Source organism: Octodon degus, unplaced genomic scaffold, assembly GCF_000260255.1.
Source record: "Octodon degus isolate 3935 unplaced genomic scaffold, OctDeg1.0 scaffold00181, whole genome shotgun sequence".
Lineage (NCBI taxonomy): Eukaryota > Metazoa > Chordata > Mammalia > Rodentia > Octodontidae > Octodon > Octodon degus.
This window is the reverse complement of record NW_004524757.1, coordinates 296,073-322,149: the sequence shown is the minus strand read 5'-3', so window position 1 is coordinate 322,149 and position 26,077 is coordinate 296,073. Positions and strand designations below refer to the sequence as shown.

At 38.6% G+C, this 26,077-nt stretch overlaps 2 pseudogenes; both read left to right on the top strand.

Annotated features, from left to right (window-relative positions):
• Positions 1 to 10,022: 10,022 nt before the first annotated feature.
• On the top strand, positions 10,023 to 11,208 carry LOC101569305 (annotated as a pseudogene).
• Positions 11,209 to 13,869: 2,661 nt separating this feature from the next.
• On the top strand, positions 13,870 to 21,756 carry LOC105743872 (annotated as a pseudogene).
• Positions 21,757 to 26,077: the final 4,321 nt, after the last annotated feature.

Genomic DNA, 26,077 nt, shown 5'->3' with positions numbered 1-26,077 from the left:
AAATGAGGAATTTATTTGCTTTTGATTTAGATTTTGTTTTTTAAGGATTTTCAGGGATCTCCATACTGATTGCCATAGTTGTTTACATTCTCAATGACAAGGTGTTTCCAATTTTCATTTGTTCTTCTTGCTATTTGTTTTAGTATGTTTACTAAGGATTTATCACTCTTCCTTCTCTTTTTCAAAGAACTAACCCTTTCATTCATTGAGTCTATTATTTTAGTCTCCATTTCATTAATGTTCACTGGGATCTTTGTTATTTATTTTTTGAAATATTTTTTTGGTGTTATCTTTCTTGATCTTCTATGATCTTGAGATATATGTTCATGTTATTTATTTAGAGTCTCTCCTGTTCTGATGTAGGTTCTCATAATTAGAAGTTTCATGCTTATAACTGTTTCCATTGTGTCCCATGGATTCTGATATATTGTGTTTTGTCCGTCATTTCAACAACTAGGACTATAGGTTCCTGGTGGTCTAGTGGCTAGGATTTGGCACTTTCAACAACTAGGAAATGCTTTTGGAGTACTGGAAATTGAATATAGGACATTTATACTGATGTTATCATAGTTCATTTATTGTTTTTATTTTGATACAGATTCTCACTAAGTTGTTAAATTGCCCAGGTTGCGTTTCAAGTTAGGATTCACCTGCCTCAACCCCCCAGTGGTTATAGGTGCACACCATCAACTTGAGTCTTGGATTTAAAATTTTTCTTCCCTTATTTCTTCATGCACTAATTGTTAAATGTGTATAACTTAATTTCCCTGTGATTGTGTAAGTTTTGTGGTTTCTTTTGCTATTGTTTTCTAGTTTCATTCCATTGTCCCCTGATAGGATGTATGAAATTATTTTAATATTTTTGTGTTTTTAAGACTTACTGTGTAGAGTAAACTATAGACTATTTTTTAAAAAGTTCAGTGGGCTGCTGAAATGTATGTGTATCCTGCTGTTTTTGTATTGTAAACTGTAGATGCACATTAAGTCCACTTGATAGATAGTGTAATTTAACCTATTTTTCCCCTCAAGATTTTTGTTGTTATTGTTAGCTTAATCTATTAGTGAGGGGGGAAATGAAGCCACACATTATGATCATACTAGAGCCTATCTGTTATTTCATGTCAATTGGTTTTAATTTTTAATTGGGTATGCCACAGTTTGGTGCATATATATTTTCAATTATCACTTCTTGTGAATCATTCCCTTCTTAGTGAATTATTTTCTTTCTTGGTAAATTATTCCATTTGCTAATGTATACTTTTGTTGCTTCTATTTTTACACTAATGTCTACTTCCTCAGATATAAATATAGTTACACCAGCTTCCTTTCCATCTCCACTCGTCACATTTAAACTGTGCTTGAACTTTTAAAATGTGTGTCTTTGTAGATGTCTCTCGTCATTCAGTTTGTGTCTTTTTCTTAGATAATTAGGGCCACTCACACTAAGTGTTATTAAAATGTCCTAATTATTCTCATTGTGTGATTGTCTATTCAATTTACTTACAATTCTCACTAGTCTATCTACTGTTCCAACTACATTTATTCTTTACCTCACTCTCATGGTTTTGACTGTGTTCTACTTATCTGTCTATGACACCCATAAATATTTCTGCAGGGCTGGGGACATGGCTCAGTAGAATAAGTGCTTCCCTGTCAAGCACAAGGGCATGAGTTCAGTCCCTGGTACCACCAAAATAATAATAGTAATACTACTACTAATAATAATTTCTGCAGTGCTGGCTGAGTGGTTATGAATGTCTTTGGTTTAAGGTCTTATAGTATATAGTGCTCTGTTTGGTGATTGTTTTCTATCAGGGTTTAAAATACACCAGTCCATGTACTTTTTGCCCTAACATTTTATGTTGAAAAATCCATTATTAATTTGATGGATTTGGCATTATAAACAATTCAGTAATTTTCTCTAATACATGTTAATATTCTTTCTTTATTCTGAATTTTTATCAATTTGTTTATGGTATGTCCCAGAGAGATTCTTTTCTAGTCATGTCTATTTTGTGTTCTAAATGCCTCCAGTAACAGTATATCCATCTTGTTTCCTAGATTTGGCACATTTCTTGTGTAGTTTGAGTGATTGACTATGTTTTCTATTCAGTTTGTCTGCTCTTCCTCATCATCTTTGAGAACAATGAGCCTTAAATTTGATCTCTTAGAATTGCCCACACTCTTGAGTATCATATTCATTGATTCTTATATTTTCTATATGGTGGTCTGAATGTTTTAGTGTGTCCACTTTGTCTTTAAGAAATGATATTAGTTTTCGGGGCAGGGGAGATGGCTCAGTGGAATAAGTGCTTCCCTGGCAAGCACAAGGGCCTGAGTTCAATCCCCGGTTCCGCAAAAAGAAAAAAAAAAAAAGAAAGAAAAGAAATGATATTAGTTTTCTTCTAATTCATATAGTCTCCTGGCAAGAGTTTCTATTAATTTTTTATGTGATTAATTGAGGTTTTTATTTCCAGGATTTTTGTTTGATTAATTTTTCAAACCTCTCTTTATTGAAATTGCTTTTCATATCCTGCATTGTCTTTTTAATTCATTCAGCTGCCTATTTGTATCTTCTTTCATCTTACTGATCATTTAAACTATCAGTTTTAATTGTATTTTCCAAATTTCACCTGTTTTGATAGATGTGGGGTTAGTGTTAGGAGAGTTATAAATTTCTGGAGGCATTTTATTTTTTCAAGATTCTTGTACTTGCATGTTGAAATCTACAGATCCATTAGGATACATAGTTTTATCACTCTCACTATTATTTTGTTTTTTAATAAGTGTCTTTCTCTTTGAGATATGCCCTAGGCTATAAACAGGTCTCAGTGCAAAAGTACTTACTCTTCCCGTTCAGAGTACTAGGTAAAATCTTAGTGCTCTTTTGAGAACATAGAATAACTACTAGTAATATGAACATTTAAAGTAGCAACAGTATATACATTCATAATTTAAAACATTTTACGTCATCTTTACTATTTCACTAAGTCAAGAATAGAAAGTAAAATAGGGGAGAATTTGGTAGAAAAAATGGGCATTGATGGTAATACTTATATACAATGAAGTAGGGAAGATAGAAGAGAGATATGAGTGTATGAGTGGAGGAGGAAGAAGACAGAGAAGAAATAAATATTAGTGAAAATTGGAAAAGGGAGTGTCTTAGTAACATTTGTTGCTAGGACAAAATACCCAACACCCAAAATTAAGGAAGGAAAGGTTTATTTAGCTCATGGTTTGTGGAGGTTTCAGTCCATACTCAGTTGGCTCCAAGGCAGGCTGGAACTTGGCATAGCGCAGCAGTTCATTGTGGCAGGAAATGGATAACAGCAAAAGAAAAAGAGCAAAAGGGAGGGACAGAGGCCATAGCAGTAGAGGCAAACCTCTCCCCTCCTTACATTGTAATTTAGATTACCCACACCAGGGCAGGAATATTACTCATACCCATAACCCCAGCATTGGATCATAAATTAATCACAAACTCTAGACACCGCCCCATGACTGCATGAGGCCTTGGGGGGATACTAGACACATATCACAACAGGGAGAGACTGAATCTAATTAATAAACTTACAGAAACACAAAGTTAGAAAATCCTATGAAATAATCCTTTATGTGGGAAGACATGACAAAATAAGGCAGAAGCAGAAACAGTAAATGTCACTCATATACACTCACATTCACATAAAGAAAAATATAAGGAAGGAAACCAGGCCCCACATTCCTCCTTGTGGAGGCATTGATAACAGAGACATATTCCATGCATTTCTACTACTGAACACTGCCTGATAAGGAAGAGTGTGAAACTGTTTTTAGTTCATTGTTCTTCTCTGCAGCCCCTGTCCAAAGAAAAGAAATGGTTTAGCGAAGTCTGGAGGCTGCACTCCACCCCTCTGTGGCTATAGCTCAGTGCTAATGCAAGATTGTCAGTGGTGAGACTAAGCAACAGTTGATATCTCATATTTTTCATACTTGGTGTTATATTTTGTGTCTATATGTGTCCCCAAACCTCATGCAATCACAAGGTGGGTTGTAGCACTTGTGATTGATTCATGGTCTAATGCTGGGATTATGGTCTAATGACTGATTCATGGTCTAATGCTGCCCTGATGCTCGTAGCCTAAGTACAATGTGAGGGAGGGATGGAGGCTTGCTCGTTCACTCTTTCCTTTTTGCTTTTTTGCTTTTTCTGTCTTCCACATCATAAAATGTTGCTCCTCTGCTATGCCTACGTGCCTTGGAGCCAGCTGATTATAGACTGAAACCTCCAAAAACTGTGAGTAATTAAACCTTTCCTTCCTTAATTTAAGATATTGGATATTTTGTCTTAGTTGGGAATGAGACTGCAGGCAGAAAGTGGGTATTTTGACAAGCACATCACTTGCACAGTTCATAGGCAGTTCTGGACTGTGGGCCAAAGGTGCGGAAATCAGCACGTTGTGTTCCTGTGGCTGTGGGTGCAGTGTATACTCTGAGTACCTCTGAGAAGAACAGAGACAGAAAGACATACGCAGAGCTTCCACTGGGATGAGAAACCATGAATACACAGCTTTCTTCTGGTAATTGAAGTGAAGCTCCCAAACTCAGACTTCCCCCACCAGAGAAAAAATTCACAAAGCTGAACTATTTTCTTGCTACAATATTCAAATCACTATTTTTTTTCAATTTCTCCCTGCCTAGTTAAATGAGCTCACTACTGGCTAGGTTTCACACCTCAGGCTATCATGTGGAGATTTTCCAGCCCAGAGTGTGGTCTTCAGTGACCCAGACATAGGAGTGTTTGTCCTTGCCTATAACTTTAGTTTTTCTGTGTCACACTCACCATTTTTCTGGCCTAAGCTGACCCCTAGGGAGGATGTCCCTTTCTTCCCTGGAGGCAAGAGTTTGTTGCCACATTGTGAGAGGTTTTGCTCTGCCATACCACTAGTTGGTTTGGATAAATATCTTGAATTGACTTATGAGTGTGGCCTGCCTTTAGTCTGGCATGATGCCTGACTGAGATTTCATCATTTTTTCAGATGTGTGACTTGTAACTGTTTTGTCTTCATTAAATAATTGAATGATGTCCGATTTTTGTTGACTTTTATAGATTCTATTTTATATTGAATTTTTAGGACTCTTTGCCTATTCATAAATACCATAGGCTTGCTGTTACATTATTTTGTTCAGATTTTACAGATTTACTTCTTTTTTTATTATTTATTTACATATTGGTACCAGGGATTGAACTCAGGACCTTGCACTTGCCAGGCAAGTGCTTATTCTACTGAGTTATCTCCCTGGCCCCAGATTTACTTTTTATTTTAATGTCCATGGACTATTTTGAGTTCATTTTAACTATGGTTTAGGCACAGATAATTTTTTAACTTTAGATATTTACTTGTTCCTGACCACTTTATTAAAAATATAATCCTTCCTCTCTCACACTACTTTTTCAACTTTACCAAAAATCAGTCGGTCATGTACTATATTTATTTGTGTTCTCTCTACTCAGTTCAACTAAAATACAGGTTTCTATCAGTCAGTTTTCCTGTCCAGAGAGGAACTGTCCAGGGACCACGGGTCATGCCATTGTGAAAAACCAAGACAAATAGACAATTCTGTTATACCAATCCCTTGGATGGGTTCTAAAGTAAACCAAGTTGATACAGTGAAGCCCAACCACAACAAGGTCTATATATCCTCTATGCCAAACAATCTTCAAGTACGCTTTAAATACTGAAGTGAAGTAGATTCTATTTTAGTTATTAACAATAGAGTTACTTCTCCAGTTCATTTGTATTTCCATATATATATATGTATATATAGTAGGATAAGTTCATGTAAAACTAATACAATCTAGCTGAAAATTTCATATTAATTGTGTTAAATTTCTATATCAACTTGGGGGACAACTGGCATCTTTATTCTATTAAATCTTCCAAACCATGACCATATTTATTTACACTTATTTAGAACCTTTAATTACTTTCATCAGAATTCTGAAGATTCTCAAATAGAAATTCTATATGTTACATACATTTGTCTTTGTTTCATTCAATTTTGAGGAAATTTGAATTTTTAATGTTGATTTTTATGTGTTCATGTACATAGGAAAACTACTTTGTTTGGATAGCTTACATATTCTATGTATAACCATGATGAACTCCTTTATTAGTTCTAAGAGTATTTTAAAAGATATAACCATGAAGATTTTGTATACAATTAATTCATCTAAAAAATAAGACAGTGTTACTTATCTATTTATTTTTCTTCTTTTCAAAAAAATTTTTATTGTTTTGATAGAGGGTCTTGCTATGCAGTTTGGACTCATAGTGATCCTCATGTCTCAGCCTTCACAGTATGGAAATTACAGGCATATACCACCATACATGGTGCACCCAGGGTTCTGGAGATGTCACGACATGTGGTGCTGGGGATCAAATTTGGGACCTTGTACTTGCCAGGCAGGTGCTTAGACAGCCAAGCTATCTCCCCAGCCTTCTTTTTTATTTACATGTATTTTGTTTTTCTTTCTTGCCTAATTGCACTGTCTAAAACTTCAAGTACTATGTTAAATAATAGAGGTGTATAATGGCTGATACATTGTATGTCAACTTGGCTGGATCTGCTCTGTAGTTCCACACTCTGGGACATTGAGGGGCCCACTTTAAGGTAGGGATAACCCAGCCCAGAGGGACTCAGAAAAAAAAGGTATATAAAGGGATAAAGGGATTGAGGAAGGCTTCTGCATCCCCCCCACCCCCAGTTTCCTTGGAGGAGTTCTGAGGTTCACAGTGCCACCTCCTCAGAGGATCCTGATCTGCACAGTTGCCACTTCGAAGGAACTGTGATCTTCACAGCCACCACAACTTCCTTGGAGGAGTGTTGGTCTTTTGCAGTCAGCATAAAAAAGAGAGAGAGGCTTGATACATGCTGTGGCTGCTGCTCCGCCTCTGGTCTTCATTGTTTTCTGCCAGCATCAACTGCTGCCATCTGCCCTAGAGCCTGCAGAGTGTAGACTAAAAATTCAGTAACTGTGAACTAAATAAACCTTTCTTTTCTTAATTTTGGGTTTCAGTATTTTGTCCAACAATAAATAAAAAGTAACTGAGACAAGGTGAGAATAAATTTCCTTGACTAGTTTTAATCATGATGCTTGGAGAAAAACATTCAGTCTTTCGCCAGTAAATATGTAGTTGTAGGGTTATTCTTTATCCAAATGGCAAAGTCACCTCTTGTTCTAGTATTCTGAAAATGTCTACCATGAATATTCAATTGCTTTAGTTAGTTTTCTTGTTGCTGAGACTGATAGGTTTTTCAGAGGCACAGTAAAGAGATAGGAAAGATAAAAGAAGCCTTTATTAACTCCAAAGGCATGGAGAGGATCAAAGGCAGATGGGTCAGGTAGATCCTCTGGACTGAGACAAAGAAATCTGGGCTTGCATGGACTTTTCTTAGGTGGAGTTTAAGGGGGATATTTAGAAATATCTGAAGAGTAGATTGGGGTCTTCCCTGAGGTGGCAGGACAGGTGAAAGGAATTTCCACCCTGAGGTCAGTTGGAGAAGAAAAGAGAAGGCAGTTTCTGGGAAGATAAACTGTTGTTTTAAGAGCTTCAGCCATATTAGATGACTGCCATACTAATCCAGCAATTCACACTAGGGCCAGAACCTATCATTCCCATCTTTTGGTTGTTATGAAAAGGGCAATGTTTCTCTTAGACTGCTTCCTGCTGAATGGGAATGTCATAATGGGGCCAAGGAGTTGACAGGATGGTGGTTTATGCCCATGTAGAAGCTGGTGTCAGATGTCTCAGCTAGGACAAGAACTTTATCATTAGTGAAGTGTCACATTGGAGACTGAAGAAATCTTAAAATTTTTTTAAAAGACAGCATGTTGGAAGTACATATCATCATGATTAAAGAACACAGGAGGAGAAGTAAGAAGGGAAGTTTGTGATCTGAATGTGACATTTTACAATGAAGAGGAGGAGTATCAAATTTTAGTTTTTGATATCAATGTGAGGAAAGGGAGTCATTGTCATCTGAAGGACTTCAACACAACTGTAACGAGGGGATTATACCTCTGTATTCTATTCAGAGGTATAGACTAAGGATTGAGAGGGCTACAGGTGGAAATAGTTATAGAAGGATCTTTTATGAACAGTAGGTAGATTTGTTGTATATCAGAAGAAGTCACTAGGGCTGGAAGTGTTTTATATGTGAAAGTATCACTAAGATGATAGGGTGAGTGAACAATGATAGATTGTCCTAAAGTGAAATTTTTGTGTCTTGTGTTAGTGGGGCTGCTGTTGTGAGTGTGTGGACACATGCAGTCTATCTACTGACTGTGTTGTCTAGCTGTTTAGAAAAGTAGGTTGCTGCCTGAAAGGATGCTCTCTTTTTGTGTCATAAAACACCCACTGCATTGTGACCCTGAGAAGTGGTATATAGGGTAAAAGGCTGAGTTGAGTTGGGTAAAGTGACAGCTGGGGACCTTAGGAGGTCCTGTTGTTGCTTGTGAAAGGAGGAATCAGTATGAGCAACAGGGTCAAGGTGCTTTAACAAGGAACCTCTTGATGGTTTATAGAGAGGTTGCACTAGGAAAGCAAAGTTGGGAACCCAGAGGCAAAAGAAATTAGCTAGACCAAAGGAGGATAGAACTTGTTTTTTTGTGCTGAGCACTTGAAGCTCATGAAGGAGGGCTTTGTGATAAGCAGTAATCACATGAGTAGTGGGAGTGAGGGTGAGTCTTAGACATTTGACTTTTGGTGAGGCTATCTGAGCTTTGATGGGAGAGAATATGCCCTCATCCTGAGAGAAAATTGAGAATAGTAGCAGTTGTGTGTCTTAGGGCTAGGGCATGAGAGGGGAGCAGAGGAGGAGGTCATCAATATATTGAAAGAGTAGGCTGGACTTGAGATCAAGGGTCTTGAGATCAGCAGAAAGGGCATGGCTAAAGTGAGGATTATCTTTGAACCCTTGAGGCATGTAAGCTGTTGGGATCAGAGAGTGTCTGGATCAGTGCATGTAAAGGCAAAAATGTCCTGGCAATCTGGGTATAAGGGAATGGTGATGAAGCATCTTTAAGGTCTAGGATAGTAAAGTGAGTAGTGGAAGGAGGGATATGAGAAAGCATAGAGTTTGGTACTACTGGGTGAATAGGAGAAACTGCATTATTAATAACTGAGATCTTTTTCCCCATAATTTTATTGAGAAACCAATACTAATGAGACAGTTTTAAATCAAATTGGGAGGACAGTTTCAATAATTAACACATTGCATACTCTCTTCCTAGTGGTTATTTGCTATACAAGATGCAGACATGATATACCATTTACAAATACTATTACAACAAATACCTCTATTCATTAAGAGAATGTAACTATATATCTATCCTAACCTTTTATATACACAGATACAAAATGGATATTCATCTGTATCCCCTTTTTTGTTTAGTTCCATCATTTGACTATTACAGGTGTGTGAACTCAGTAAAATGTTCTAAAAGAGTCCAGTAGTCCATAATAGTATTGGATCTTCCACTTTACTGGCAATGTCAGAAATTTTTGACCTGAGTCCCCTACAGCTCAACATAACACCATGATTAAGACCAAGATAAAGCAAGACCTATGCAACAAAAGTTGTAGCTTTTGGATCTGATAAGATCAGTCAAATCATTTTGACCCTAGCCTTCCAAGGTCAGTTAAGACTCAGGACATATGACAACTTGTACTGTAACGTCATGTAACTCAGTAGTGTCCCAAATTTTCTGATCAAGGAGATTATGGGGCCAAAGAGGAAAGTGAACGATGATGTAGAGTGTGCCTAAGGAGAGTCACTTGGAGAGAAAACATTCTCTCAGGCTTTCACAGAGAGCACATTGGTCAAGCAATGACCGTGACTCATCCACATAGCTGACACTGACAAAGGATCTATAATCTGAGGCACAGGATCTCAGGATAAATCCTGAGGGGATTTGATTTTAACAACTGAGATCTTGAACTAAATGATAGGAACCATTAGGTTTTAGTACAGGAAGAATGGGGGAGTTATACAGTGAATGGGAACATTTAAGAAAACCATTGGTAAGAAGGTAACAAAGGATGGGCTTGAGTCTCCACTGATGTTTGGGAGCTATTTGTGTATTGAGCAATGTAGGGAAAGGCTGTGGGATCTCTGAGGCATGCTAGTCTAGGAACAGCATGTGTGGCAGTAGTGGGACTGAAAATATGTCAGAGTATGTGGTAGAGAAGGGAAGAGGGAAGGAGGAGCTGGCTGCACATAGAGGTTGGGTTTGTAGGATATAGGGAGAGAGAAGTTCAGAAGAAGTGGAGCTTTTGAAGGAGCTTTCTCCCCATAAGAAGTATGGAACAGGTTGTGTTCACAAGGAAATTATAGGTGAAAAACTGTCTGAAGACAGCAAGGAGTGAGCCTGTATGAAGGGGTCATGTAGGTCGGTCATCACCACCCACTATGGAGACTATAGATCTAATATAGTGACTTTAGAACTCAAGAAGAATGTGATTTGTGGTCTCCATGCCAGCAACAAAAGAGTTTTTTACTTGAGATGTCCAGCAAGACTTGGGACTCTGAAAAAGATACCTCAGTGTGGGTCATGGAACCCAAGCTCTGCTGTTACTCTTCAGTGGCAAGACCAAGAAGGTTGAGCAACAGCTGCAGAGGACCAGCATGGGCACACAAGCAAAAGGCACTCTAAGCCTGCTGAGAGTACCCATGAAAAACAACCATCATCTTAGCCCAGCCCAGCAGACAAAATTGATTTCACTACTGGATATGCTGGGGCTTCCAGCACCTACCATATGCAGTGCTTGGGCCCTGTGCAAAAACAACTTTGTGGTGCTCAAAGGATAACCATGAAAAATAGTGGAGATGTCAACTTCCAAAAGTGGAAAATAAGATCATAACAAAGTCTACCTTGTTGGTATTGATATTTTCACAGGGAAAAAGTATGAAGATATTTTCCCTTCTACTCACAATATGGATGTTCGAAATATTAAAAGAAATGATTATCAACTGATATGCATTCAGGATGGGTACCTTTCCCTGTTGACAGAAGCTGGTGAAGTCTGTGAAAATCTTAAACTGCCAGAAGGTGAACTAGGCAAAGAAATAGAAGGAAAATATAATGCAGGTGAAGATGTACAGGTGTCTGTTATGTGTGCCATGAATGAAGAGCATGCTGTAGCCATAAGTCCCTGCAAATAATGAGAACATGAGACATGAGCAGACTAGTTATGTCTGGATCAGCTGAAGATATAAAATTTGATTCTAATTGTCATCAAAGCTCCCTAATTCTCTCTCAAATTGTGCTGGGTTGGTTTTGTAGGCACTTGGTAACTTTAAAAAATCAAGCTGTTCACTTTGTTGGTAATTTATTTTGATGTGCAAAAACTTCTCAATAAGAGGAGGTCCCAGTTGTTAATTCCTTCAAGTGTTTCCAGTGCTATTTGATTTTTGTTCATGAACTCTTTCCCTACCCCTATGTCTTCAAGAGTTCCTCCTGCTTTCTCTTCCAGGAGTTTAGTGTTTCTGTTTTAATGTTTAGATATTTAATCCATTTTAATTTATGCTTAGTGCATGGTGATAGACCTGGGTCAAGTTTTAGTTTTCGGCACATAGAGAGCCAGTGTTCCCAGCACCATTTGTCAAACAGGCATACTTCCAGTGAGTATGTTTGGCCCACAAATTTGGAAAAAATCTTGACAAATAAGTACTCAGACAAAGGTCTGCTCTCTAGATTTTATGAAGAACTGAAAAATACTAGGGTCTCAAAATTTAAAGACACAGTCCAGAAATGGGTGGCCAAGATCAACACACACTTCTCAGAGTATGAAATTAAAGAAACAAATAAATACATGAGAAAATGCTCCACATCACTAGCCATTTGTGAAATGCAAATTAAAACCACATTGAGATATCTTCTCCCCCCAGAAAGAATGGCTATCATAACAAAATCACCAAACAAGTGGGAGTGTAGACTGGTGCAACCGTTATGGAAATCAGTATGGAGACTCCTTAGAAAACTTGTACTGGAAATCCCCTTTAAACCAGCTATTCCTCTACTGGGAATTTTCCCAGAGGATCTGAAATCATTATATCATAGTCATATATGTGTGCCTATGTTTATAGCAGCACAATTTGTGATAGCCAAATCTTGGAAACAACCAAGATGCCCATCACCTGAGGAATGCATGAAAAAGATGTGGTATTTTTATACAATGGAGTATTATTCAGCTATTAAGAATGATAAACTCAAAGCCTTTATATTGAAGTGGATGCCACTTGAACATATACTCATAAGTGAAATAAACCAGACACATAGTAGGTGACACCATTGTGTTTCTATTTAGTCTTTTAGCCTGCATGTATATTGCTTTCCGAATTTTAGGCTCTCTTAGAGGAGTTGACTCCATAGCAGTCATTCTATTGGAGTGAAACTTGGACGAAAATCACTGTATCCCACTGTGCCTCCGTGCTCTAAAACTGCTTATGCAATCTCGGCCGCGGGGCTTCAGCCACACACACATTTGTTCTTATCATCGAGAGGAAAGTATATCTGATACTTACCTAATCAATAACTCGAAACAGCACTCAGGCTACAAGATTTGGAAGTTTTACTTGCTTAATGTGTACACACTGTTAAATTTTATCTTGGCCTAGGATATATATCACAGAAAGTTATTGTCGGACTGAAGACCTCATGTTGGTTTGACATGAAGTTCTTATTATGAACACTTGGAACATAAGACAAAGGCATATGTGTAAATCCAAAAGAAAACCTATATTGTAAAATAATGTATATTTAGAAGGTATGGATATATTAAATATATTGAGATTTCTTTATGAGAAAACTTTCTTTTAATTTTTGAGAAAACTTTATCTTTTAACCAATGACCAAATTATTAGGGGTGTCTTCTAAGGAGACTATCGGGGGCTCTACATTAATGAACAAAGGTTGGCTATCTTCTATCCACCAACCAAGAGTCCTGTCCAATAACTTCTCCCCATTGTGATGATTTTTATTTGATGATAAATTAATTTTGATATCAGTTAGATCAGCTGGTAACTCAGGAGAAAGTATGTTTTTAAGTCTATATTTTAGAACTCAAATAAAAAAAGGAACAGCAATTTACCAAATGGCATAAAAATAAACAAGCACACACAGGACACACTTAGATATCTTTATAAAATGAGAGTGCACTGAAATATATTTCTGGCCAGGTTAAATTATGATAACCTTTTTAAAGTTTGTAATTATGAGAGACTAGCCAAAAATTTTTTAAGTCAATTAGCAGAGCTCTCTTATAAAAAAATGGATAAAAGTAAAAACCTCTTATTTATAGTTAATATCTTTGTTTAGGTTTAAGATAGTGTATTGTTTGAGTGGGAGCTAGCAAACTAGGCAGAGTATAAGGATTAGGCACAATTAACCAGAGGAATATTGAGAACTCACAAGTCTTGGACTTGTAGACTGGCGAGAAGGCTTTCTTAAGGGAGGGGAGGATGTGACTGAGAATCTCTTTGTTGTTGATATAACAGGAGACTGCCTGTGGAGGTGGTTGAGGGTCAGAGGTGTGAAGGTAAGCAGCAGGCTCAAATGGAAAGGACAGATAGGTGGGCTGTCATCCTGCCATCAGCTGGATAGCAAAAGGAGGGGCATATGCTATTGGGGAAAAATGTGTTCTAATTTGTTTTTGGATTGGGCCACACTTTGTCCCAAAGTACTGTGGTTATGGGGGGGGAGCTGAGGAATGTGATGAATGTAGGACTGACCAGCAGATAATAGGAGGACAGGGGAGGGAGAAAAGAGAGAGTGTAAGGTATCTGTAGCTCCTGAAAGTTAAGAGGCTAGAAGGTTAATTAGGAATGGTGGCTGTGGTGGAGGCGCTTCGGGGGCTTGTAGTGGCAGCTCCAGGCAACTGTGGCAGGGGTGGTGGTTTTGTAGGGTAGGGTGTAGGGGAATCTAACCTGATTGGGGGGGTGGCTGGATGGGTGGTGGGTATGGGGGAGAAGGGCGTGTCTCTAGAGCAAACAAAGTTTTTCTCTCAGGGGAATGGCTGCTATTGTGGAGTTTATACTGTGGTCAAGCTGACTGGCAGTAAAAGGTTCACTTTCTTGGTTTTATGACCTCCTGGAGGCCAAGAAAGCTAAGTTTACAGATAAAGTGTTCCAGTGGAATGTCTTTCGGAGGTTGGGAATGAAGATTTCCCATGGTGACCAAATTTGACTTGAGTCAGGTTTCAAGATCCCAGGGGGCAGTCATCACCCACCCCCCAAATAATGAAGAACACTTGGGAGTTCCCAGGCCTGATCTGCCCAGTCATAACCGAGAGTCCTCAGGGACAGAAACTGTGTTACCTCAGAGTGTCTACCAAGGAATGGAAAAATCATCTATTCTGTCTCCTGGACAGATCGAGATCTGAACACAGGTCCATGGTTTTGGAACTGGGAGGGAGAACCACTTGTCTTTAGCAGGCTGCAAGGGTAGTGACTCTCTGCCAGGGACAGTGGAGACAGCTTCTCCTTAAAACTGGGACTGGAAATCTTGGTGGGAGTCACCTCACCTGGATTATTTGAGGTGGATGGGTGTTGGATGCAGGCTGGCAGCAGCAAACAGGCAGGATCCAGAGGAAAGAAGCTCAGTAGACAGGTAGGGGGCCCAGGACTGGGGGTTTTGGCCCTCAGGAGCCACACATGCTGCCTGTCTATCAGAGTCACAAGGCACCAATATGATTGGTTTTTCAGAGGCGCAATGAAGAGATAGGAAAGATAAAAGAAGCCTTTATTAACTCTAAAGACTTGGAGAGGATCAAGGGCAGATGGGTCAGGTAGATCCTCTGGCCTGAGACAAAGAAAGCTGGACTTTCATGGACTTTTCTTAGGTGGGGTTTGAGGGGGATGCTTAGAAATATCTGAGGAGCTGACTGGGGTCTTCTCTGAGGTGGTGGAAAAGGTGAAAGGAATTGATACCCTGGGCTGAGTTGGAAAAGAAGAGGGAAGGTGGTCTTTGGGAAGATAAGCTGTTTTTTTAAGGGTTTCAGCCATATTTGACGACCACCATACTAATTCAGCAATTCATGCTCGGGCCACAACCTATCAGAGACAAAATACAAAACACCCTAAGTTAAAGGAGGAAAGGTTTATTTTAACTCAGACTTTGTGGAGGTTTCAGTACATATGTGGCAGGCTCTAAGCTGTGTGGCATGGCAAAGGGGCATCATAGAAGAGAAATGTTTGTGGTGGTCAGAACCCAGCAATGCAGCAAAGTAGTGAGGCACCAGCAGCAGGAAACAACAATAACAGCTCTCTTTTTGTCCCTTATATTCTACTGAGGCTACACACCCTTCGATGAGGAGCACTCATACTCTGACTGGGCCTTCCCGTTATCGATACCAAGAACTATGCCTAAGCAAACCGATCTGTGAACTAATTTAGTAATCACAGACCCTTATCCCCAACATCATACACTTTAGATCCAGTCATGTCAGAAAAGCCCCACATATGACCACATGAGGGTTTGGGGGGCATATAGATGTAAAGCATAACAATGTATTTGTCAAAACTATCTTTACATTAATTAATAGGATCTTATGATTTTTCTATTATAGCATATTTGAAATCTGCAGTGAATTAACTGGTTTTCAAGTGTAAACACAACTTTGCATCCTTAGAATAAATCTTATTTGGTGATGGTGTTGAATCCATTTTCCATATTGCTGTGTTATTTTGATTAAAGAAAAAGTTTCTTTGATCCTGAGAAGCATTGGTCTATACTCCATTATTTTATGTACTGCTTTTCTCTAGCATTGGTACCAGGATATTGGTGGACTTGCAGACTGTATTAAGATGGATTTTTTTTTTTCATTTTCAAAGTTTTGGAGAATGTGAGTTTCTGGACACTGTGGAATATGCCTGTAATCCCAACTACTTAGGAAGCTGAGTCAGAGGGATCCAAAGAGGATGGTCAGACTGAGAAATTTAAGGAAATTCTGGCTTAAAAATAAAATTAATAAAGGTTTAGGACACAGTTCGTGACTTCCAGTATTCAAACCCAATGCCACAAACAAGGTGAAGGATCAATGTTCATTCATTCTTATTGTTATGGTTTATGTCTAGGTGACCCCCCAAAGCCTCATGCAGTCTTGGGGTGGCTTCTGGAGTTTGTGATTGATTACTGTGGGTGTGGATGCTGCACCTGCCCTGGGGCAGGTCATTTGCATTACAGTGTAAGGTGGGAAGAGAAGCTAGCTGCTTGAGCTGCTGTTACTCCTCCCTTTTGCTCTGGCTCTTTGCGGCCACCATGAAAGAGTGCTTTCTGCTATGTGCTGCTCTGCTTTGGACCCAGCTGAATATGGACTGAAACCTCCAGGAACTGGGAGCTAAATAAACCTTTCCTTCTTTCATTTTGAGTGTTGGGTATTTGTCCCAGCAACGAGAGAAGAGGAACTAAGACACTTATATACTTACTAGCACTCACAATGAAGATACATGCTCTTGGGATTTTCTTTCTTGGACAATATTTGATTGGGAATTAAATAATTTACTTGTTATGTTTATGTGTACTTTTTCAAAAGTTTCATTTGTTAGTATATCAGCTTCTATATCCATTTTGTTGTTACTTAAATTGCTATATTATTTCTTATAATTCAATTGTGCATTTTAGTTATTTTTCTGTCTGTGTTTCTTGACTTTTTGAGCTGAACCCAAAGCCTCATACTTGTAGCATTTATTAAAGAACATTCTGTCACTGACCTGCATTGTAGCTCTTATTTCTGTGGCTATAGAAACTGACACAGTATCAAATGGAACTCGTGAAAAAAATACAAATAAACTGCTAATAAGTAAATGGCATAATTATGAACAAATTATAGTAATTTGAAATTCCTTTTTTCAGAGTCTAGCAAAAGTTATCAAATATGTAGATTATTAAAAATATGATTGTTTAAATTCTGTTATTTTTATTCTCTTATTTTTCCACTATAATATTTATTACTTCCTTTCTTCTAACATTCTATTTATTTATTTAAGAGAGTACAAAATAGTATTAAAAGAGAAAAATTACAAATCATACAGAATTTTACTCAACAAAATAATATGAATTTCGCAGCATTTGTTGTAATATAAAATGTTGTCTTCCAATCAATTATTCATAGTACCAGATATATGCATACAAAATTGGAAGAAGAAAAAAGCGTGTCAGAAATTAAGAAAATAAAAAGTACAAACAATTGAAAAAAAGAGATGAAACAAATTAAAATATTAACTGCTTCTTTCTATAGACCAACTTGTATTTTGGGACCGGGGAGATGGCAAGCAGGAGAAATATACAGTACAGTTTTCCAACCCATCCTGCTTACATATATAGATAAATCTCTTTCTCCCACTCCCTCTCCTATTCTTCTTCTCAACTCAGTAATTCTTTCCTTTTGAATAAGTTCATTCCCTTTTCCCCAGTATGTATTGCATACTTTTTTTTGTATTTTTAGGGAAGGGTCCACAGGGTGTTCAGTGTCTCACTACTAGATTGGACTCATAGTGATCCTCCTGTTTACAGCCTTACGATGTTTGAAGTCATCTCAATGTGCCTGGTTTGGGCTGGATGCTATGCTCATCTTCTTGATGCAGCCCATGGAAGTGAAACCACTGTGCCTCTGTGGCAAAATGTTCTGCTCCTGGAATTGCTTGGTTTTTCTGGCCCTAGCCTCTCTGCAGGGAATTCAGCTGCAGAGTTTCATACTATGCCTTTACACTGGCCCTTGCCTGGGACTGCAGGGGTTCTGAGAGCTAGGTGGAACAGCTCAATCACACTCTGGGCCTAGGCTGAGTGTGGAGGAGTCCACTGGGCACAGCAGAGCAGAAGTTCCCCCCAGTGCACTCTGGGACTGGGTTGGTTCTGGATTGGTCTGGCAGGCACAACAGAGCATAAGCTTTCATGGATCCTATTTGTTTTTAAGATCTCATTCCTTACCTCTTCACTAGGTGCTATATTGTCTTCTATGTCTGCAAGTGTATGTTTACTTTCACTTAGGTTTACCCAGCTTTTAATTGAGTTTTTAATTTCCTGAATATCTCTTTGAATCTGTTTAATGTATTCCATTATCTTTCTATATTGCTCATTTAAGGTTTCAATCATTATTCTATTCTATTTTTTTATCAGTGTCTTCTTTAGAAATGCTTAGTAATTCTTTCATTACAGTTATCAGTTCTTCTTTTTCCCCCTTGGGAGATTAGTTCTGATCTGATTTCCTCTATACCTTTATGAAGTTTTTTCATTACTTCAGATACTATCATTTTGGAGATTTCAGGTATGTGGCTTCCAATTTCTTCTATGCTAATGTCTTCTGCAATTGTTTTGGGTGGACTTAGGGCCTGAGAAAGCATTTTGCTCCTGCTCTTTGCCATTTTATATTTCAGAGAGAACTCTTGTTGATTTCTGTGATACTGGTTTTTGAAGGTTTGTTAATAGTTAGCTGTATCACTGTGACCATAGACTTTCTGTAAAGAGTCTGTTCTTTAGGTATGTCTTCTTTGCCAGAGATTCTTGCTTTGTGTGTGTCCCAGGATTTTGCCCTCTCTATTGATTGAGTGTTAGATATTGGTTTCTGTTTGGCACTGTCCTCTGTTCTCTGGTGTAGGGCTTTGTTGAGGTTATTACCCAAGTGCCTCCCAATATTATTACCCAAGAGAGAACATGTGGTTAAAGAGATATGATTTTCTATTTACAGTAATATAATTAGAAACACTAATAATGGGTAGTGAGATTCAGCATTTGACTAACTTTTCCAGATAATGGTTTGTATTTTAGACCATAAGAGCAAACATTATGGCTGTATAGTTAAGTAAATACTAAATTGTGAATTTGTATTTGAATTTGTTCCTCTAAATTCTGTCTGATCATCTCTCCTTGATGTACTTGGAGATTTTCAGGTAGACTAATTCACCCCAGTTACCTGTTGTCACATTTGTCTGGAAAGGATGCTTCCATACATCTGGGCCCCACTTCACCTAGCAGTATGTCTCAGCTCACTGGGTCAGAATTTGCTGAACTGGAACTCAAGTAGCTGGGCCTGGCTTTTGTCTGGGTGCTGTGCTTGGCTTTTTCCTTCTGTGGCCCCTGGAAGTGAATGTGCTGTGCTCAGCTGGATGAGAGTTCTGTTGCTGGTTGACCACACTGGGTCTCACACAGAGCTGTTCTTCAGGGAGTTCCACCACAAAGTCCCAAACCAAGCCTCCCTGCTGGAGTTCTGCTCTGGCCTATCCCAAACCAAATGAGCCACTCTGCTTTGGATAAGATTTAAATTTTAAACAGAAACACCAAATCTTTTGGAGGAGTATGTAGGAAGAAATCTTAAAGATAGTGGTAGATAGAGAGTTCATGAACAAAAACCAAATAGTATGGGAAATACTTCAAAGAATCAATAATTAGACTCTCATCTTTTTGAAAAGTTTCTGCACTTCAAAGCAAATTTCCAACAGAGTAAAAGAAAAACAAAACATTAGGAAAAAATTATAGCCAAATGTCCCCCAGACAAAGCCTTTCATTCTAGACCATGCACAGAATTTAAAAAATCAGGCCCCCCAAATTCAAAGACCCAGTCCAAAAATGAGCATCTGAGATAAACACACATGAAAAGTTTTTGACATCATTGGTTATTCAAGAGATGCAAATTAAAACAACACTGAGATTCCATTTCACCCCAGAAAGAAAGGCTAACATCAAGATGTCAGCCAATGACAAATGCTCTAGAAGCTGTGGAGAAAAATGAACACTTTTGCACTGTTGGTGTTAGTGCAGACTGGTACAACCACTGTGGAAATCAATGTGGAGATTCCTTAAAGAGCTAGGATTGGAAATCTGATTCAAGCCAGCTATTCCTCTCCTTATTTTTTTTCAGAAGAACTGAAAACCTCATAGCACAGTGATATATGTGCACCCATGTTTATAACAGCACAATTTGTTATAGCTCAATCCTGGATACAATCCACCAAAGTTCTTAAATGTCTCCAGGAATTCTCCATGCCTGCACACCCTGGACACACAGATCACAGCTCTCCAGCATCCCTCGGGCCACTCACAGTTCTCTCAATTATTTTTTAATTTTTTAATAACATTAATGTGGAAGAAATAGCAATGAGACAGTTTCAAACAGGTTAGTAGGACAGCCACAATAATTACTACATTGCATATTGTTGTCTTTATAGTAGTTATTCAGAGTACAAGATGCAGACATGATATCTTGTCTAAATAATTAGTACAAATCTTTCTTCTCACTGAACTAAGAGAAAGTAGCTATATATCTATCCTAACTACTAAATCTCCTGGAAGAGAAAATAGGAGGAAATCTTGAAGACATAGGGGTAGGCAAATAGTTCATGAACAAAACTCAAACTGTACAGGAAATACTTGAAAGAATCAACAACTGGGACTTCTTATTGACAAGTTTTTTCATGTCAAAAGAAATTACCATCAGAATGAAAAGACAACCCACAAATCTGGAAAGAATATTAACTAATAAACACTCAGACAAAGGTCTGTCTTCTATCTAGAATTTATAAAGAACTAGAAAACATAGTAGCAGCAGTGGCAGGTGGCCTGTGGACTTGCAGTTAGCAGTGCTTCTCGAATGGCGGCAGTTCTCACTACAGCGCCAGAAGGAGTCTAGTTCGTGTTCGTCTACGGATATCTCTCTCATCTCACTTGGCTGCAGAAAGTCGGGCTGAAGCGATAGAATCTGTGATATAGAGAGAGAAAGAACAGTTTCATAAGCTCTTTATTGGTGGCCTAAGTTTTGAAACCATACAAGAAAGTCTGAGGAACTACTACGAGCAATGGGAAAAACTGACAGACTGTGTGGTTATGAGGGATCCTGCAAGCAAATGATCAAGAGGATTTGGTTTCATAACTTTCTCATCCATGGCTGGAGTTGATGCTGCCATGTCTGTAAGACCTCATTCAATTGATGGGAGAGTGGTTGAACCAAAACGTGCTGTAGCAAGAGAGGAGCCTGGCATGCCAGGGGCTCATTTGACTGTGAAGAAACTGTTTGTTGGTTGAATTACAGAAGATACTGAGGAGCATCACCTTAGAGATTACTTTGAAGAATAAGGAAAAATTGATACCATTGAAATAATTACTGATAGGCAGTCTGGGAAAAAAGAGGCTTTGGCTTTGTTACTTTTGGTGACCATGATCCTGTGGATAAAATTGTGTTGCAAAAATACCACACCATTAATGGTCATAATGCAGAAGTAAGAAAGGCCTTGTCTAGACAAGAAATGTAGGAAGTCCAAAGTTGAAGGAGTGGAAGAGGAGGGAACTTTGGTTTTGGGGATTCACATGGTGGTGGTGGGAATTTTGGACCAGGACCAGGAAGTAACTTTAGAGGAAGATGTGATGGATATGGAAGTGGATGTGGATTTGGCAATGGCTATAATGGGTATGGAGGAGGACCTGGAGGTGGCAATTTTGGAGGTAGCCCTGGTTATGGAAGAGGAAGAGGAGGCTATGGTGGTAGAAGATCTGGATATGGAAACCAGAGTCGGGGCTATGGAGGTGGTTATGACAATTATGGAGGAGGAAATTATGGAAGTGGAAATTATAACGATTTAGGAACTTATAGCCAGCAACCTTCTAACTATGGTCCAATGAAAAGTGAAAACTTTAATGGTAGCAGGAAGATGGCACCATATGATGGAGGACATTATGGTCCAGGAGGCAGTAGAGGAAGCGGATGCTATAGTAGAAGGAGATGATACTGTGCTTCTTCCTATTTGCTGTGGGCTTCACTATATAAATAGGAGAGGATGAGAGCCCAGAGGTAACAGAACAGCTTCAGGTTATCGAAATAACAATGCTAAGGAAACTCTTATCTCAGTCATGCATAAATATGCAGTGATATAGCAGAAGACACTGGAGCAGATGTAGAGAGCCATTGTGTGACCGATTGGATTATTTAATAACATTACCTTACTGTGGAAGAAAGATTGTAAAAATGCCTTTGAGACAGTTTCTTAGCTTTTTAGTTGTTGTTTCTTTCTAGTGGTCTTTGCAAGAGTGTAGAAGTATTTCTTCTTTGATAATGTTAAATTTGTAAGTTTCAGGTGACATATGAAACCTTTTTCAAGATTTTTCTCAAAGCTTTGAAAAACTATTAGCCAGGATCATGGTTTAATATGACATAACATTTTTCCTTTAAAAAATTTAAGTGCATGTGTAGAGTTAAGAAGCTGTTGTACATTTATTATTTAATAAAATAACTCTAAAGGAAAAAAAAGAACTAAAAAACATTAGAGCCCCCAAATTTAAACACCCAATCCACAAATGGGCATCCGAGATGACACACACTTTTCAAAGTATGAAATTAAAGAAGCAAATAAATATATGAAAAAATGCTCCACATCACTAGCCATCCGTGAAATGTAAATTAAAACAACACTGAGATACCATCTCACCCCAGAAAGAATGTAACTCGGTAGTGTCCCAAATTTTCTGATCAAGGAGATTATGGGGCCAAAGAGGAAAGTGATAGATGAAGTAGAGTGTGCCTAAGGAGAGTCACATGGAAAGAATGGCTATCATAAAGAAATCAACCAGCAACAAATATTGGAGAGGCTGTGGAAAGGAAAAAGGAAGCTTTATCTCAATTTCTTAAAAGGTTGGGTCTGTACCAGCAGAAGTTCAACCCCTGCATGCTGGGGGTTAAGGAAGGGCAGAGCTTACCAGAGTCCTGCTGGCTCCTCAGAGTCTGCCAAAGTTCTTTCCCAAACTTTCTACTTAACTTGCATTTGTTTTATTAATTACTGAATACTTAAAGTTAGTTTATTACTTTCGAATTTTTCATTTATGTTTTTTAATATCACCATTTATAGCTATACATTTTTATTTGTATTCAACTTCTGAAGTATTCCCTAATTTTGCATATAGTCTAAATTTTCATTCATCTAAGGTATTTTTTGTAATGCTGGATATGATACCTAGAGTCTTGTGCATGCTGAGCAAGCACTATAGTATGAGCTGCACCCCAGCCCTGATAGCCTTGTGACTTTTAACCCTTTCGTCTGCCTGGCTGTCATTTACTCAGTTGCTCCAGTTCAAATCTCCAGGACAAGTCTCCCTCCCCTCCTGTAATAGTTACTCAGTGCTGTGGGACATAAGCCCCAAGACTTAGTGGCTTGAAATGGTCACCATTCATTATTGCACAATGAATGATTGTTTGGGTTGGAATCTAGAAGTGGCCTGGGTCCAGGACCTGCTTGCCAGGGTTGGTCCCACAAATGCCAATTAGTACTGTTGGAAGCCAGTAAGCCTTGGTGAATCCCTTGCTGTGTGTTCACCTCCACGGTGCTGCTTGAGTACCCACAAACTTGGCAGTTGGCTTCCTGCCACCTGAGCAATTGAGAAAAACAATAATCTGGGCATGGTTGGTTACACCTGTGATCCTAGCCATCTGAGAGGCTGAGGCAAGTGGTTTGCAAGTTTGATCCCAGCCTAGGCAACTTAATCATACTCTCTCACAAAAAATAAGTGCTTAGAACTAGGATTCAATCCACACTACTGCAGAGAAACAGAAAGAGCAGGTAAAGAGGAGCCCTATCCCTGTTCTAATATTGTCACATACTGCCACTTCTACCATAATCTGTTATATTGTATTTTTGCATGTGTAGTCCATGTTGAGCCTGGATCTCATTATGCAGTCCAGACTGGCCCCAAACTTGCAGTAATCCTCCTGCCTCAGCCTCCTGAGGTGTGTGTGTGTGTGTGTGTGTGTGTGTGGGGTTACACTGTACTTGTTAGAAATGAGTCACCACATACAACCTTCATTCCAGGGGTGAAGTCAGCTCTTGAGGGAGAGTTTGTGGACATATTTTTTCACCAGTCCCCTACTCTCAATCCATCAGCAAGTTTTGCAGGCTCCACTGCCTAAAGAAGTGTTTCCTTATCTGCTTCTCTCTGTTCCAGAGTCACATGTCCAGTCACCCAGACCCCTCCCCTCCTGACATACTTCCTTGTTTCTGCCCTTGGGCATTTAGGATCCATCCTCCAGTGAACAGCAAAAAGTGCAGGACAGTGTGACTCAGATCTGGGACTTCCATTTCATTATGATGAATTGCACAGCCTCTTGCCATCTCAATTCAAAGACCTGCCAAGTGGGTGCATGCCTGTAATCCCACAGTGGCAAGGCTGTAGCACAACGAGCAGCATGAGTTTGAGGCCAGCAAGAAACTTTGAAATACCCTTGTAATCTGTTTGTCCCATCCAATGGTATGAGTGCTTTAATTTGCAAATATTATGCATATTTAAATATACTTGTTGGTGATATTTTTTTCTTTTTTGTATTTTTTAGGGAAGGGACTACAGGGTGTTCAGAGTCTCTCGGCTAGACTGGACTCATAGTGATCCTCCTGTTTACAGCCTCCCAAGAGCTGGGATTACAGGGGCACACCACCACTCCCAGTCTCAATTGCTCGTCTCAGCCCACCCAGGGGTGGGGCCTGTATGGCAGGCCTGGGGATTGAACCCCTTTCCCCTGTGCCTGCTTACAGGTGCTTTAATCCACTGAGGTATTTGGCCTGCCCTGGTTGTTGATTTCTAAGGTGTGTGTATGTATGTGTTTGTGTGCATGCATGAGTGTGTGTGACTGAATATTTGAATCTCCAGCCCTCTTTATTTATTTTATTTTAAAGAGACAAAAAGAAAAGAAGAAAACAATAAGAATGTTAGAAAATTTCAAAACAGGAAGATAGAAAATTAACAATTGTTAAAGGTTAAATTTTTCTTTATTTTAGGGAAGGATCTACAGGGTGTTCAGGCTCTCACTACTAGGTTGGAGTAGTAGTAATTCTCCTGTTTACAGCCTCCCAAGAGCTGGAATTACAAGCATGTGCCACTATGCCCAGTCTCATTTGCTGTCTCAGTGTGTCCTGGGAGCAGGGCTGGCACAGCAGGCCCGGGGATCCAACCTGGGCTCCTGCACCTGCTTGCAGGCACTTTAATCCACTGAGTTATTTGGCCGGCCCAACAATTGTTGTTATATTATATACTTTTATGTTCCAAGTAATTGCTCAGATTACCAGATATAATTATGCAAGATTTATCAAACAATTACATTACACTGTATTTTGAGACAGAGACTCACAAAGTAACTAATTTGTCCAAACTGGGCTTGAACTTGTGATCCTTCTGCCTCAGCCTCCAGATTGCTAGTATCACAAGCATGCATCACATCTTCTGGATCTTAATTTTCTTTTTGTGAGATGTTCTACTGCCTTTCATGCATTTTCTTTTTATCAAAAACATCCTCTATGAATTGGAAAAGAATGTGTATTCCTCAGTTCCTGGACAGAGTGTTCTGGTGAGTGTAGTTGGTTTATAGCTTTGCTGAAGTATTTTTTTTTCTCATTAATGTTTTATTTAGTTAAATCTCTTATTAAAAGTAGGAAAACTGAGTTTACTATTAGTATTGGAGAATAATTTTTCCCTTCAGCCTATTAATTTTGCTTCGTGTATTTTAGGGCTTTCTTGTTGAATACACATATAACAAGTTGTTAAAACATCATGGTGGATTTTGTATTATATCAAGACACATAATGTTGTATAGAGACAGAAATATCTCTTAATTTTTCAAAATTTAAAGTCTATTCTGCCTGTTAAAAATATAGCCACTCCAAGCTTCCCTTCAGTTTCTGTTTGTATGGAATATATGAATATCATCTAATTTATTTTGTTTTTAAGATGTATGTGTCTTCCTATTTGAAGTAAAGCATTTACAATGTATAGTTACATTATGGTTTCTTAACCCATTCTGCCAATCTGCCTTATGATTAGATTGATTTCAGACTTCTCACTAGATTCAGTTGAATTTTAGCTTAAAATCCACTTAAATGCAAAATTGATCATAATATCAAAACAAATTTACTATTTCTCAAATATCATATATATGCATATGCCTAAATTTTATTTCATAATATGTACTTATCAAAAATTTGCATATTAAAATAGCCATATTGGGGCTGGTGAGATGGCTCAGTGGTCTAAAGCACCTATTTAAAACAAGCTTAGCAAAGCACAGGGACC